General features: G+C 38.7%; 1 long non-coding RNA gene across 2 annotated transcripts in view; it reads right to left on the bottom strand.

Moving 5' to 3' along the window:
- Nucleotides 1–15,104, bottom strand: part of LOC144378968 (uncharacterized) — a 489,245-nt gene that overhangs the window by 461,034 nt on the left and 13,107 nt on the right. The window lies entirely within an intron of this gene.

The following is a 15,104-nucleotide window of genomic DNA, read 5'->3' as shown; positions in this document are numbered from 1 at the left end:
TTCCTAATGTAATATCATCTGCTTCCATGGCTTCAGTCATTACTGATGACTTTCAGGTCAGTATCTCTATCTACAGCCTGAGTTTCTAGCACATGTGCAAAAATTACTGGAACTGTGGTAATAGCCATATGAGTGTCATGCAGATACTTTGAACTTAGTCGATCCCAACTAAACTCATTATTCTGCTACCCAAACTTGCTTGGGTAGCAGAATAATGGGTACCCATATCTTTGGGTACCATATCTTCTTTTGGGTACCATATCTTCTCATCGCCGTCTCTCCAGTTGCCAAAGCTGGAACTCTCCGTTTAATCCTTGAATCCCTTCTCCTTCAATTTATCTATCCAATACTTGCCAGTTACAGAAACTGAGAGCAGGCATTTAGAAACTTACATAGCACTTTGACGTTGCTGCAGCATCCAGCATTTAATTTTTCTAGTAATGTATTTTTCTCATATTTTTTAAAGGTGATCTACTTAGGTTACAAATTTTTTTAGAAAAGAAAGAAAGAAACTGGCCCTTTGGCATAGATCATTTGAAAAGTGCTGATGTAAACCATTTAAGCCATTTAACCCGATGTCCTTGAGAATGCCAATTGAAACAATGGACACTCTCTCCAGAAAATAATTTCCATATACATTACAGTATAAAATTATGCATATAATACAGATGGTTTATGGATTCTCTCAAACCCATTTATAGCCCCTTCAGAGTTTTAGGGGTTCCAAATTCAGAACCCTTAATCCAAACTGACGAAGTCTGGAACTGCCTTGTCAATAGCCTCCTCTGTTTATTTATTGTGATAAACATTCCACATGAGCATTAATACCCTGGCTCTCATAGGAAGAATTCAGCACACATATAATTACCAAGCTCAGAACCAAAGACTGGGCCTATTGAGCCAGTGCTGTGAAGATCTTATGTGATTTTTAATAGTTTCTTCAGAACGAATGCAACAGTTAACTCCTGAATGATAGAAGAGTTGTGCCATAAACTAACTATTCTTTATGTGGATTATAAAGTTTTAAGACTCAAGCCCACAGTTTACAGAAGGGCTAGCACAGAGATATGATAGATGCTAGGGAACTGGGCAATCAACCTCTGCAAATCCCATTCTCTGACATCTGTCTGTCTTTATATACCTGACCTCTCTCCAAATAAGGATGTCAGGCAGCCCATAAAAGCATGTAGAATCCAGCATGATTTTTACAAATAAGTATGCTGTTTAAATCAGAGAGAATGAAAAATAAAGTTAGAAAGAACATGTGCTCTGTGAGGGTAGAGGCCACAGCTACTCTGTCCTTCACCATACACCAGCACCTATCTCATTGCAGATGGTGGATACTCAAGATAAAGGTAAGGGTGGCATCAGTACACAGATGGCATATATGATTGATGGAAGGCTGCACCTTCTGGAGCTTCTTTGCTGCCAAAGAAGAAAGATAGTTGTGTTTGACTACGATTTACTTTGTCCATTGGTAGGAACTTCCAGGGCCTCAGGGGAGTCACTGCTTTTCTCCTGCCGAGCACCCTAAAAGAGGCGCTGCCTCCTGTGATAAACTCCCTATAATCAAGGACAAAAAAACATGATATCCAGTCCAGACAACTGCTTCTTACAATGTCCCTCAGGGCAAGCTGAGTATATAATATCAAAGCAAAATTCAGTGAACCTGATTCCAAAGGGACGAAAGAAATGCCCTCTGGTACAAGCTCCTTAACGGTTTGGTTTATCCAGATATAAAATTTGGACATCCAGTGCAGGTATTCACAGACGAAGGCCCACCTCTTATTTTTAGAAAGAAGAATTCCTAGAACACAGCCACGCCCATTTGTTTACATATTGTCTGTGGCTGCTTTCAAGAGTTGAGCAGAGTTGGATAGTTGCAACAGAGACTGGCCCTAAAATATTTACTCTCTGGCTGTTTACAGAAAAAGTTTGCCAGTCCTCAGTCTAGTAGAATAGATTGACTGCTATCATTAGTTCTCTACAACTGAGTTTGGAAAGCCCAGAGTTCAAAGTCATATTTCCAAGAAGTATTTGCAAAACAGATACATTGCCAGATATATTTTAGAGCAGATCTGTATGATTTGATGACAGCTATGTGGAAAGGTAGTACTGATAACCTCTGCCTCAGCCCAGCCACTAGATGTTTATCCTTTTGCTCTATGTATATCCCCTGAAAAAACTTGTAGTTAAAAAGCCTTACATGCATGGTTAACTCTCCCAACTAAATGTCGAGTCCATATTTTTCTCTTCTGCTTCAGAATTGAACCCAAGTAACCAATGGACCTGAAGATATAAAATATAAGACTTCACAGAGAAATGAAGTCCAATAGTCAGAGAAGACTGTAAACAGTTCTGACAAGAAGAACTTGTGGTGATTAATTAGATGTGTCACTAGAGTTCTGTGATTTACTAAACATGGACTGAGCTTCACAGAGTCAAGGTAAACACAAACAAAGCCTGAAATTGTTGATATTTTTCTAACAGTCTGCATTGGTTAGGGTAACACATAAATCCAAACATCTCCTCAGCTCAACACAAGAGTTTATTTCTACCCATTGCCCAATACAGATGTTCTTGGTCAGCGAGCAGTGTTCCTCCCTATAGTGATTTAGGGATCAGGCTCCCTCCTCGAGTACAGAGGGACATGCACAAGAGGTTCCCTGGGTCAGGACAGGAAATGACCCATATACTTGTACACATGGCCACACCCACTGCAAAGGAGTCTGGAAAATACAGTCTAGCTCTGAACACAGACTGTAGACAGTTAGCCAAGCTCTTCTATACCCACTCTCAAAATGTAAAACCAAATTCAAACTTACTCTCCTGATCTGAAAGATGCAAGCAATTTTCCAGGGTTTAAATCAAGAAACATCTCTGAAAAGTATACAAATATTACACGCAGACAGGAAGCTTTGCGCTACTGACTCTAGACATTTCACCCAAAAATGTTGCCATGTGTATGCTGACCCCATCTCCCAATTGGACAACTCAGAATGTGCTCTTAGCTGCCCTCTTTCGTATTTTATACCTGGCATTATATCTAAATGCAGTATTTATCTCAGCAAATTCTAGCAATGCTGTTAGATATGCCACTAGTGAATCAAAGTGAAAAACTATGATCCCCAACAATTAAGCCCTAAGGTCACTGCAACTATCTCTTTTTTGCTGCCCAAAACTTACAGACCCTGCCAGCTTAATAGAGATGCTCTTTGCTCTGGCTTTTGTGCTCTTCATAATTAATCGATGTTTAATGCCTCAACAAGGTCCTAAGCTGATTACCACAGCCTTATCTTCTAGTGTCAGGATATCTGTTTACTTCAGCTAACAAAATGCTTAGACTGCTCTGATGGACCAGGGCCAGGCCTCCTGTAGGCCCAAAGATGCAGTAAGAAACAGGACATGAAAGTATATCACCGTGGCACAGCCAGGACAGCTTTGTATGATGGTGAGTAGACCCTAGCACACTGGCATGAGACCTCCACCAGTCTAACAGCATAAAAACTAAGTACACTGGGATGGCCTGCTCTGACCTGGAAGATTTCTCTCTCCATGAGGACTCCATTGACCACTGAATTATGGACTCACCTCCAAAAGGAAATAAGGAGGCATCTGACTTGAGTCCATCCATTTACCTCTATCCTTATCTCAGATATCCTTTGTTTATTTGCAATTTCAATAAAAACTCAAAGGGACATTTAAACCTAAGTCTACTTTGTCATTCTCACCCACCTTCTAACCCAGCTGGCCCAATTTTGGGGATGTGGTCTAGCTCAGATCTCTCACATACTTAGCTCTGTCTTCTCTCACAAGTTCTTGACACTTACCACCACCAATCTGCTAGATTTTTTTTCTACTGGGATATCCCACAACATGTCATGCTCAGCTTGACAACTTCTGCCCCATTTACTCACTACTAGAACTTCATTTAATCACATGATTATTTGTTTTAGTTACCTGGTCTTAGAACAAGAGTCATGTTTTACTCCTCCCTATCCTTGGTCCCCTGAAATTCTAGCAGCCACCAAGCTACACTAATCCTTTTCCCAAAGTGCTAAATTGCAAACAGCTGAATCAACTCTGATTTATTTAGGCGAAATCAAAGTTCATTCAGTGACGTTGGCTCACTCATAGAATGCTCAGAAGGCCAGAGAATGAGACCAGAGAGCCAGAAACAATGCCCCAAAGTGTGCTGTGGCACCCACCCTAGCAGGATGCAACTGCCACCATCTCGAGGCACATCACAACAGCTCACGTCACAGAAACCAAGAGTGCTGGGCCAGGATCCTGCTTGCAAGAACTGTGGCTTCTGTCTGATGTCTCTGGGAAATGGGCACAAATCACTCTATTACTTCCACTCCTGTCACCATCGCTCTTACCAGAATGGATTCTGCACCATCCTAATCTCTTCATATCGCTGATATTCCGCTCAATGTCTTATGTGAGTGGATCTGACTGGTGGAGCTCAGGTCCCATGTCTGAGCCACAAGGAACACTGGAAATACAAGAAATTCCGATGCTAGAAGTCTGAGGTATTCAGCAACCATTCTCACCCCCTTTCCTCTTCTAAACCTCACTTTTTTAGAAACCCTTAGAGCAACTCAGTTCTGACCGATAAAATGAAAGTAGCGCGGTCTCTTCTGCCTTATTGTTCTTTTTACCTGCATGTGAGGCTGGTTCCTTGTAGAGCATTGGTCACATATATGTCATTCACAGGCATCTCAATTCTGAATAACACAGAATCTGGTAACTGAAAGTGAGAATTATGAAATTGGCTCACTGAGAACTGGGAAGCTGCTGGCCTTTAAAATGCGCTGGAGAGACATTCGGTCACACTAGTCACCTGCTGGATGCAGAACACAGAGCAGGCAGCACCCAAGATAATGTTAGAAGAAATGGAGGAAGTTCTCCATCAAGTTGGCATTGGCTGACTCTTTGCTATTTTCAGCCATGTCCTAAAAGAGAGGATGAACCAGAGTAGGGCCACCAGTCTGTAAACAGAAATGGAAGGAAGTACCACTTGGCTGAAGGAGGGGCTTTCTGCCTGAAGCCTGCAATCTAACTCCATTAAGAGTCTCACGATGCCAAGTCCTGCATGTTTGGAAAAAGCCAAATCTACACCGGGAACTGTAATTATTATAAGCGACATTTGGAAGGGGTGGGTCTTAGTAGTAAAATCTGTGGCACCAAAGCTTTCTCAAGCATTACAAAAGATGGCGTAACTGGAAGTGAGAAGGACCTTGCTCCCTTGACTGAACTGTTAAAATACTATACTGCCTTGCCCTCTAGACCTCCAGGCTTCATACTGGATGAGGTAAGTAAGCCCCTATCTGGCTGAAGTTACTCTTTTAGAGTTGATAATCCTACTGACATAGGGCCAATAAGAATGACAAATGTACATAAACCATCCTATGGACTATCCCTCACATACAATATTCCATTCTATTCCAGGCACTTTGCCCTGGGCTCTGGATCTCTGCAACAGGCTTGGCACTAACCTACCAATTCCCCTGCCCTCTCCTTCAGCCCCAGATACGACACTGTATCTGTAGCTGCAGCGGATCCTCAGCGCCTGACAGAAAGTAGTTAATGTTTGTTGCAGAAGGAACATAAATAAGCAAAAATAGCATGGCCAAAGAATCAGAAAAATGCATCAGCCCCCATTCAGCAGGTTCCACTGCATGAACTTAAACAACTCTGGTAATATTTCTGGGCTTTAATCTGGAAGAATAATCTGCTTATTTCTACTTACAAGAGGTATGTGTGAATGTCCTTTCAAAATTATAACACATTATAAAGCGTATTATTTTGGACATCCTTGTAAAAAATTGCGTAGAGAACCACACTAGGTTGACACATAAAATGACAGTAATCTAGAAAACATTACGACCTTTATAACTCCACCAACAGGTAGAATACTCAGAAAGAGTATTGAAAGACATTAGAAACATAATTATCATTTAATTTTCAATGTTAGGACATGACCAAAAGATAGTACAGGAGGCAGAAATTACTATCTGCTACTTATAGTGTCACAAAATAATATTTACTCTATAATTACATGGTCAATATTTACTCGGTGATTACATAGCTTTTCACATGGTTGCTTGAACCCAATAAAATAAAGGAAAAGCAGTTATCTTGATTTTCCTGGGGGACAGATTGGACAAAGATAAATTCTCTTGAAGGTCTTCCTTATTGGCGTATTTAACCCTGAAAATTGCTAATATTTTGAAACCGTAAGTAGCTTTTGTGGTACAAGCTTTCATTTGTGAACTTCAAATTTCAAAATCAATCCCCAGTAGCAAAGGGCTACTCCTTTGTCTGAAATTCCCTGCTACCCTTCCATACTCCCAATATACAGGGCAGTATTTTTCAAGACAAATAATATTGCTTGCATTTTTAAACTTGTCACATAATGCAATTGAAGATAAAGACCAAAGTATTTGAAGCTGTCTCCAAATCCCAAATTTTAAATTCTGAAAAGATTACTAATATATATTTGTGGTTCTCTAAAACTGTCTTACAGATCGTGAAGAGAGATGCTTTAAAACCTTCCGTTTTTATTTTTCAGCTTTGCATTGTAAAACATCCCCTGTGAATTCCCTGGAGGTTTATTAAGGTACACTAGGACCATCATGTACTTTCAAAAGATGAAAGTGTCTGCCTAGTGTGAAAACCAACTTGCTTCAGAAAAGCACCTCGGGATCCAAAATATTTCCAATCTCAAATGTGCCACCACGCCTGACTTATGGAAGATTTATTGTTTCACAGGTACAGTGAAATTTACTAGTCTTGTATTTAGGAAGCCATCTGCTCAACTTAAGGCACTTGAAGAATATTCTAGAACTGAGGCAACTAAATTAGAATAAACAAAACTGAAAGAAAACTATTCAAGGGAGAGAAGTTCAGACAGGAAGGAAGAATACTACAAAGCCTCTATGTACATGAAAACCCAGCTTCTATGTTCGGTAGGCTTGAATATGAAGGGAAAAAAAGATTTAATTGCTTGAGTTTAATTTGGAATACTATCAGATATTGCTATACTTAATGAATCTACATATTTCATGATCACCCTGTTTCTATTTATGAGATAGGCAGGGTAAAACAATTAAGTATTGGTTGAGAATTACAACCTAATGGCATGTGTGATGCCATTTTTATTGTTGAAATAAGAGTAGTAATAGCAATAATCATAGCCAATAATAGCATTTCTTTCATATGAAAAAAAAAGCAAATTAGTATTGGTTTCAGAGCTATTTATGTGTTTCAGGGTTACTTACTGAAGTCATGTGCTTTACAAGGCTGAAAAGGTGTTCCTAGACCAATCCTTTATCACAATAAACAGAGCAGAATTAAAGGTACATGGCAGCAATGTACACCTGAATTTAGTCCTTTATTACTTATACTCCATAAGGTGAAGTAAGAAAAGCTGTGTGTGTGTGTGTGTGTGTGTATACATGTGTGTGCACACGTGTGTGCATATACAGGTGCAAATATGTGGTGGGGGTGGAAAGAAAGGAAATGATGAAAGAGGGTGGGTTGTTGTGCCTGTGAACTGACCATAAGGAAACAATTATATTTTCTGCAGAAATGTGAAAAAAGAAGCAGAAAGATTCTCAAGGCTTTATTTTATTAATAGTTTTTACAACATACAAGTTTGTTATCAAAGGAATGAAGCCAGACTCTGGCACATAGTATGCTCAATACTAATTAGTTCAGTCACTCACTCCTTCAACAAAAACTTATTTGGCACCTGCTGTGGACCAGGTACTGCCCTGCTAAATAAGAATCTGAAATCTGAATAAATTTGTCACAGGAATTTTTAGGGAAAAACAAAGAAAATGTTAATGATAGACCTCAAATACAAATTTATGAAAGACCCGGAGGCTTATGTATATTTTTCTTGATTGTCTTTGATAAAAGTCAAAGATCTAATGTTAACTTTTGATTCTGTGAAGGCATTTCTATGCAGAGCTAAAGTACTATGTACTTTAAGCTAAGTACTGTGTACTAAAGTACACAGACATGGAGATTTCCAGGGTTTGAAGTTGACCCAGTACTAGAGCTGGGAAGAATGGAAGTTCAGCATGAAGCCCCTGAAGAGAGTTATCAAGATTGATATCCCTGGCCTTTTTCTGAAGTTCAGGTATTTTGGATTGTTGATTAAAATATCAATTTGCTTTAGATAATAGGCAACAGATGGAAAACAGTATGGAGTTTTCTCAAAAAATTAAAAATAGAGCTACCCTACAACCCAGCAATAACTACTAGGTATTTATCCAAAGGATACAAACATAGTGATTCGAATGGGGCACCTGCATCCCAATGTTTATAGCAGCAATGTCCACAACAGCCAAAATATGCAAAGAGCCCAGATGTCCATTGTCAGATGAATGGGTAAAGAAGATGTGGTATACATATATACAATGGAATATTACTCAGCCGTCAAAAAGAATGAAATCTTGCCATTGAGATGACGTGGATGGAACTAGAGGGTATTATGTTAAGTGAAGTAAGTCAGTCAGAGAAAGACAAATACCATATGATTTCACTCATATGTGGAATTTAAGAAACAAAGCAGATGAAGGGAAAGAAAAGGAAAAATAAGATGAAAATAGAGAGGGAGGCAAACCATCAGAGATGCTGAAACCTAGGAAACAAACAGGATTGCTGGAGGGGAAGTGAGTGGGGGGATGGGGTAACTGGGTGATGGACAGTAAGGAGGGCACTTGGTGTGATGAGCACTGAGTGTTATATACAACTGATGAATCACTAAATTCTATCCCTGAAATTAATAATACAGTATATGTTAACTACATTGAATTTAAATAAATAATTAAAAACAGAAAAAAACACACAAAAAATGAAAAAAAATAGGCAACAGAAATGGAAGTGTGATTTGAAAACCTCCTTACCCAAAACATCTTTCCCACCTTGTTTGGTGCCTGAAACCTGAAATTCTATTATAAGAGTTTTAGTAGTGCATTGGGATAGAAATTATGATCTTCAAGCATCCTTTGTGATGCTTCTATTATAGTGCTTCTCATACACAGTTTATCTTTCTTTAATTGATATGAGCATACTTTGTTTCCTACTCTATTACTCCAGCACCTAGCACAATGTCAAGCATATAAAAAGCACACAAATGTTGATACAGCAAATGAATAAATATGCAATTCCCAAGGGTGCAACTCTTTACCAAATGGCAAGGATCTGCCCACAGACTGCCCAGACAATATGAATATTATTTAGACTGACACATCCTTTTCCTAATGAACAGCTATGAATGTACCTGCCAGCAACATTAAACTGCCTTCAGAAGGAGCATTAGATCTGTTCAGGCACTCAAACAAATTTGTCATTAAAGCCCTAGAGTCTGACTATACAAAGCATGAAAAATATTACCTTTTCCTGGAGAAGTTGAGGGCAGGTATTATCAATCATCTACTTCCACTATAAAACAATCATCATACAACTCACTGTGAACTTTCACGGGCCCCAGGAAGTTTAGCTACCAAATGCACCCCTGACCACTAATCAATTCACCTGTGAAATGAAATAGTAAGTTCAGATGGCCTTTGTCTTAGACAAGACAAAGAAAGAAAGAGCTAAAGAGTCTAAAACATATCATCAATCTCTGTGTTTAGTGAAAATTACAGCATCTAATTAAAAGGGAATCTTTTTACTCTAGATTCTAAGACCAATTAAAAATAATTCAGTATTCAATTAAATTTAACAACAAAAAAATTTGAGTGCCTACTAGGTGCCACAGAGATAAAAATAAAACTAAGACTCTCCATTATATATGACCTAAAAAGAGTTATTTTCCACTGTTATGAGTGGCAATTCAGGAAAATGGAAGTTTGAGAACCGTGGGTCTCACAGAGAAAATAAGACAAATCCACAAGAAACAGTTAAGTGAGGTAAAAATATAGTAAATGTCATAAAAGAATTATCAACCAAATACTGAATCAATTATATCTCTTTAGGCTACTTCCTGACATTTTTAAAAGATGTTTAAGGAAAGGAATAAGAATTATTATTTTCTTCAAATGAAAATACACATGCAAATGGTAAAGGCTTAAAACAAAACTCCTGGCTGCCCAACTCCCTGACCTCCCCCACCACAGGGCAGCAACTTCCAATTCTTTGGGTACATTACCATACCGACCTCCTTCTTCCTAAATAATAATATTAAACTGTGCCCTGGTTTAGACAACATGTATTAATTCCCTTTGTGGTAAATGAGGATTGAGCTCTTTACCCCGCTACCACATTTGCCTTTCCAAATTATGCCAGCATAATTATCTTGTAACATTTTTTTAAGTCAATCATCAGTGTTCATTGCTGAGCAATATTAGATGTCTTACGTTCCTATTTCCTTTCTCGTACAACTCTATGTTCTTTCTTAACCACAAAATTATCTTTTTTTTCATTTACTTAGTTTTCACTGTCTCTCTCTCTCTCTCTCTCTAATCCTTCCCAAATATTTATCTGCGAAGGTGTCCCTTATTTATTTTCTATATGATTCATTGCATAGTTCATTTGGTCTTTCATATTAGCTTGCATATCCCTTCTATTCTTCTCTCCCATTCCCTACCCAAATACTGTCTTTCTGCTTCCTGGACCCCTCTATCTTCCTGTTCTGTCTTAGGATGTTCTTCTGTATATACCTATGCTCTTTCCACTGTTTCCTGGATCTCATGTGTTCTTTTGGGGGTCTATGCCCTCATTTTGATGTAGAATATTCTCCAATAGCTTTCTGAGACCAAATGCCTCAAAGGCACAGTTTTGGAGTCCTGGCATGTATGAGAAGATGTTCATTCTACCCTCACACATAATGGATAGTTTGCTTCCATGTAGAATTTAAGGTTGGAAATAACTTTTCCTTATAATTTTGGAAGCTTTCCCCCATTGTCTTCTGGCTTCTAGTTAGTAGTTAAGATGCAAATGCCACTCTAATCCAGAACACTCATTTTCACGGTAAAATTCCATGCAACAGTTGTTCAAAACCACTCCTTCTGTTTCTTCACCTTCTCTCCTCCTTTTGCTTGAGCTTCCCTGGTCACCACTATGCTGAATCAGATTTCATAATGATCAGAAAGGTCCTTCCCTGACCATTTCCAATCATCAATTCTCTGACATCTTAATTGAGCTCTCAGTGGCATGTGACATTGGTGAATGTTCCAGTCTCCATAGAACACTTCAGCTTTTTACAACAAAACTATCCCTATGTTTACCTCCCACCTCACCACCCCTCTTAATCTCCTTTGCCAGCCCCTCTGTCTCTGATTTTTAATTACTGAATTACTCTAGGGTTTGCTCCTCAGCCTTCTATTCTCTGGCCTTCCTCCTCAGGTGATCAATCTCAGTTCCACAGCTGATAAACAACCCTCATATGTTGATGGCTCTGACTTCTCACATGACCTCCAAGCTCATATCTTCAACTGCCTTCTCAACACCTTCACTTGAAAGTTGAAGGAGGATCTCAAATTTAACATGCCTAAAACAGAACTCTTGATTTCTACCCCACTCCCACCCCTTCCACCAGGCTTCACCATCTCAATGAATGGCAACTCCATCCACCCCAAACCTAGGAGTCAAGCCCCAAACCTAGGAGTCAATTTTGACTCCACTCTTTCCCTCGTACTCCCCATCTAGTAAATTCTTAAGTCCTGATTATTCCGTTCCCAAACGACATCCTAAATCTCCAGTGAAGCTACCGTTTCTCATCTAGATACTCCTACAGCCTCCTCTATGTCTTAGGCTCTCTTATGATTTGGCTCCAGAGTAGGATTGGTCAAGGGAAGCACAAGCAGAAGACGAGAGGGCAGCCGCCCCTGGAGGGCCTCCCCTTCCAGCTATGGAAGCTCCACATCCTTCACATCCAGGCCTCAGGATGGTAACAGCTTCTTACTGTTGCTAATCTTTGGGATTCCTCAATATCCTCTTTGGCCCTCCAGCTATTCCAGCAACGATACAACCATCTCCCAATGTTAAATTCCCTGTATTCAAAAGTCCTGGACTTGTTTCCATTTTCCAGGCTGGATTGCAACTAAACCAATTCTATTTACTTATTATTGGCTTTCCACCACTGAAATGTAATCTACATGAAAGCAGGAAATTTGGTGTCCACAACACTGCCCTGCCTATACTGGGGACTCAATGAACACATTTTTTATGAAGGAAATGTCGATGCATTTATCCTCAGCAACAAGCCATTTGGATTCTATACAGTTAAAAAACATTCTAACTATGATAAAACTTAGAATTTTAGAAGGCTCATGAGAAACTTAAGTTTTACAGAGGATCCAGAGGAAGTAGGATAAAGTCATCAAAACCAAAATGTAAAAATCAAATTAAAAATAAATAAATAAAAACAAGAAAAGGGCTCAAATGACCTGAGCACAAAGAAATTGCTTTCTGAAGGTCATTTCATTCCATTAATTTGGGTATCAGCTTCAAGTTATTTTTTAAAGTTTATTTTATCTATAAAATACATGCTTTCATTAAATGCATCATTACTTTTATGACCCTTGTAATCAATCTCCTTTCTCCCCTTCTAAGCATGAGAAACAAATAAGACAGACACAAACATTTATATTGATGAGCTTTAAAAACTACATGGGAGATGGCTTAAGGGAAAAGGGATTTAAGATAGCTTTATGATAAAATCTACATTCAGGACAGAACTTAAGTGACTGAGGATTCTGAGAGTATTTCACAACTCAGAAAATACTCAATCCAAAGTAAAATGGACCCAGAACAGGGATTGTGTAAAATAAGAACAGATGAGTAATTAAGGCCTACTTTAAGACAATAAACTCTTTTCAAAAAGAAAATTATGATCATGGAGCTTTTCTTTCTATTTAAATATAGGGATTTTTCAAAGCAGTAAAACAGAGATTGCAATTTGAAGGCTAGCTAGTTGCACCTGCCTCACAGGCTGGTTTTGTTTGACACACGCAAAGGATTTTTTATTTCATTTTGTTTGGTTTTTTTTCTTTTTTATTGTTATGTTAATCACCATACATTACATCATTAGTTTTTGATGTAGTGTTCCATGATTCATTGTTTGTGCATAACACCCAGTGCTCCATGCAGAACGTGCCCTCTTTAATACCCATCACCAGGCTAACCCATCCTCCCACCCCCTTCCCCTCTAGAACCCTCAGTTTGTTTTTCAGAGTCCATCGTCTCTCATGGTTCATCTCCCCCTCCAATTTCCCCCCTTCATTCTTCCCCTCCTGCTGTCTTCTTCTTCTTCTTTTTTTTTTTCTTAACATATATTGCATTATTTGTTTCAGATCTGTACCTCTGTTTGGTTTTTTTTTCTTATATGAATTTGTTGCCAACACTTAAAAATCGGGTAATTTCACATAAACATCTGGAATTCTGATATCTCTAAAAACTTCCTGCAGTGCCACACTCAGCCCCACCTGTGCACTGGATGCCCCTCAGGCAGAGGCTCTCCGGGTAACCCCATCACTTCTGGGGATTTATATACACCCACCTTCTCTAATTCTCTCCATCTCGCTATGGGTCTGCATTTGTGCACACTGCAGGAAAATATCTCATTTCATGTTCTGCTCATTTGAAATGCGTTATACTTTCAAATCAAGATTACACCCTTTTTAACTTTACACTAAGGCAGTTCCTAATATGGAATCCTTGGGTCAGAGACTTAATGATTGGTATGCACAACTCAGGTTGAGGAGTCAGGTGAATAAAGGAACCTTCCAGTCTTATCTCTTTCCCCAAAAAAAAGGCCTCCTCTGGCCACCTAAGCATGTGTGTAGGGGACCACTGCCACAGCTCCATGCCTCAAGCAGCAGTGTGAACACTTACTCTATACTACCAAGATGTGTGCTCTGGATTGACAGGGTTCTAGCTTTCTACTGTAGGGAAGCACCTGGGTCTCTGCTGGGCACTACCCAATGCTTCTAGAGAAAGACTGTTTTACCAGTGGTATGGATCTCATCCAATTTTCAAAGCAAATATTGAAAATATTAAGTGATTCTAACTCTATCACATACAATTGCCTTTAAAAAAGAAGACCATGTGATTTTTCTATTTTTGGAAATTTCCTTTTCTGCTGGGAAATGTTCACTGATTCCAGTATTCATTAGGACAAATCCTTGACATCTGAAACAAACCTTCTTCAAAGCTAAAGACTAATTCTCATAACAGCCCCATTTATTTTTGCATTAATTAGTAGGCAGTTGACTTTAAAAATTGTCTTTAAAACTACATAGAAACTGAATTTTTTTAATGGCTTAATGACATTAAAGCATGTAATTTACAATCCTCACAAAAGCTCTTGTCTCATGTGGTCCCACTTTTACCTCCCTTGATTCTACAGTTTTATAGTGATAAGCATTATAAAAATGCCCAGGCATCTAAAGAGATACTTCCTGAATCCATACTTGGATGTATAAAGGGAAAGATGCTGCCAATTAAAAATACAGTAGATACAGTAGAGCCCACTATTGTTGATTTATGGCCATGGAGGACATAACTTTTTCTCATTTTGCTTATTTGATTTGGATAACAACCCAGTTGCTATGTGAAATAACTTGATTTTCCCTGTTGATGTGCAATTCTTCTAACACCATCATTTGGCATACTGACTGATGATTGGATAAATTTGCTCAACTTTTACTATGAATCATTTAAATTACTCCTTTGCAGGGGCGCCTGGGTGGCTCAGTCGGTTAAATTACTCCTTTGCATAAAGTTTTAAATTTGCTTTGGAGAAACTATTAGAGAATTATTTTAGCACTATTTTGTTTTGTTTTTCATGATATTGTCTTACTTTTTGCATTGGATTTTTTTTCCCCTCTCAAGGTTATTACTATTAATTGCACTTCCTCTTTTACTCTACTAGAATGCAATGAAACACACCATCCAAACTAAAAAGATGGAAGTTAGGGAAAGGAAAGTGGGTAGAAATAGAACTCTTCCATCTACTTCCCCTGCAAACTTGAGCTATAATATCTCCACCCCTTTGAAACCACCTTCCTCCAGGACCTGGACCATTCCACCTTCTAGGTTCTGGCTGAACAAACAAGATCAAGAATCAATTGGAATTTTTATAA

The sequence above is a fragment of the Halichoerus grypus genome, chromosome 9 (genome assembly GCF_964656455.1).
Source record: "Halichoerus grypus chromosome 9, mHalGry1.hap1.1, whole genome shotgun sequence".
Taxonomy (NCBI): Eukaryota; Metazoa; Chordata; class Mammalia; order Carnivora; family Phocidae; genus Halichoerus; species Halichoerus grypus.
This window is presented reverse-complemented; position numbering and strand designations above follow the sequence as displayed.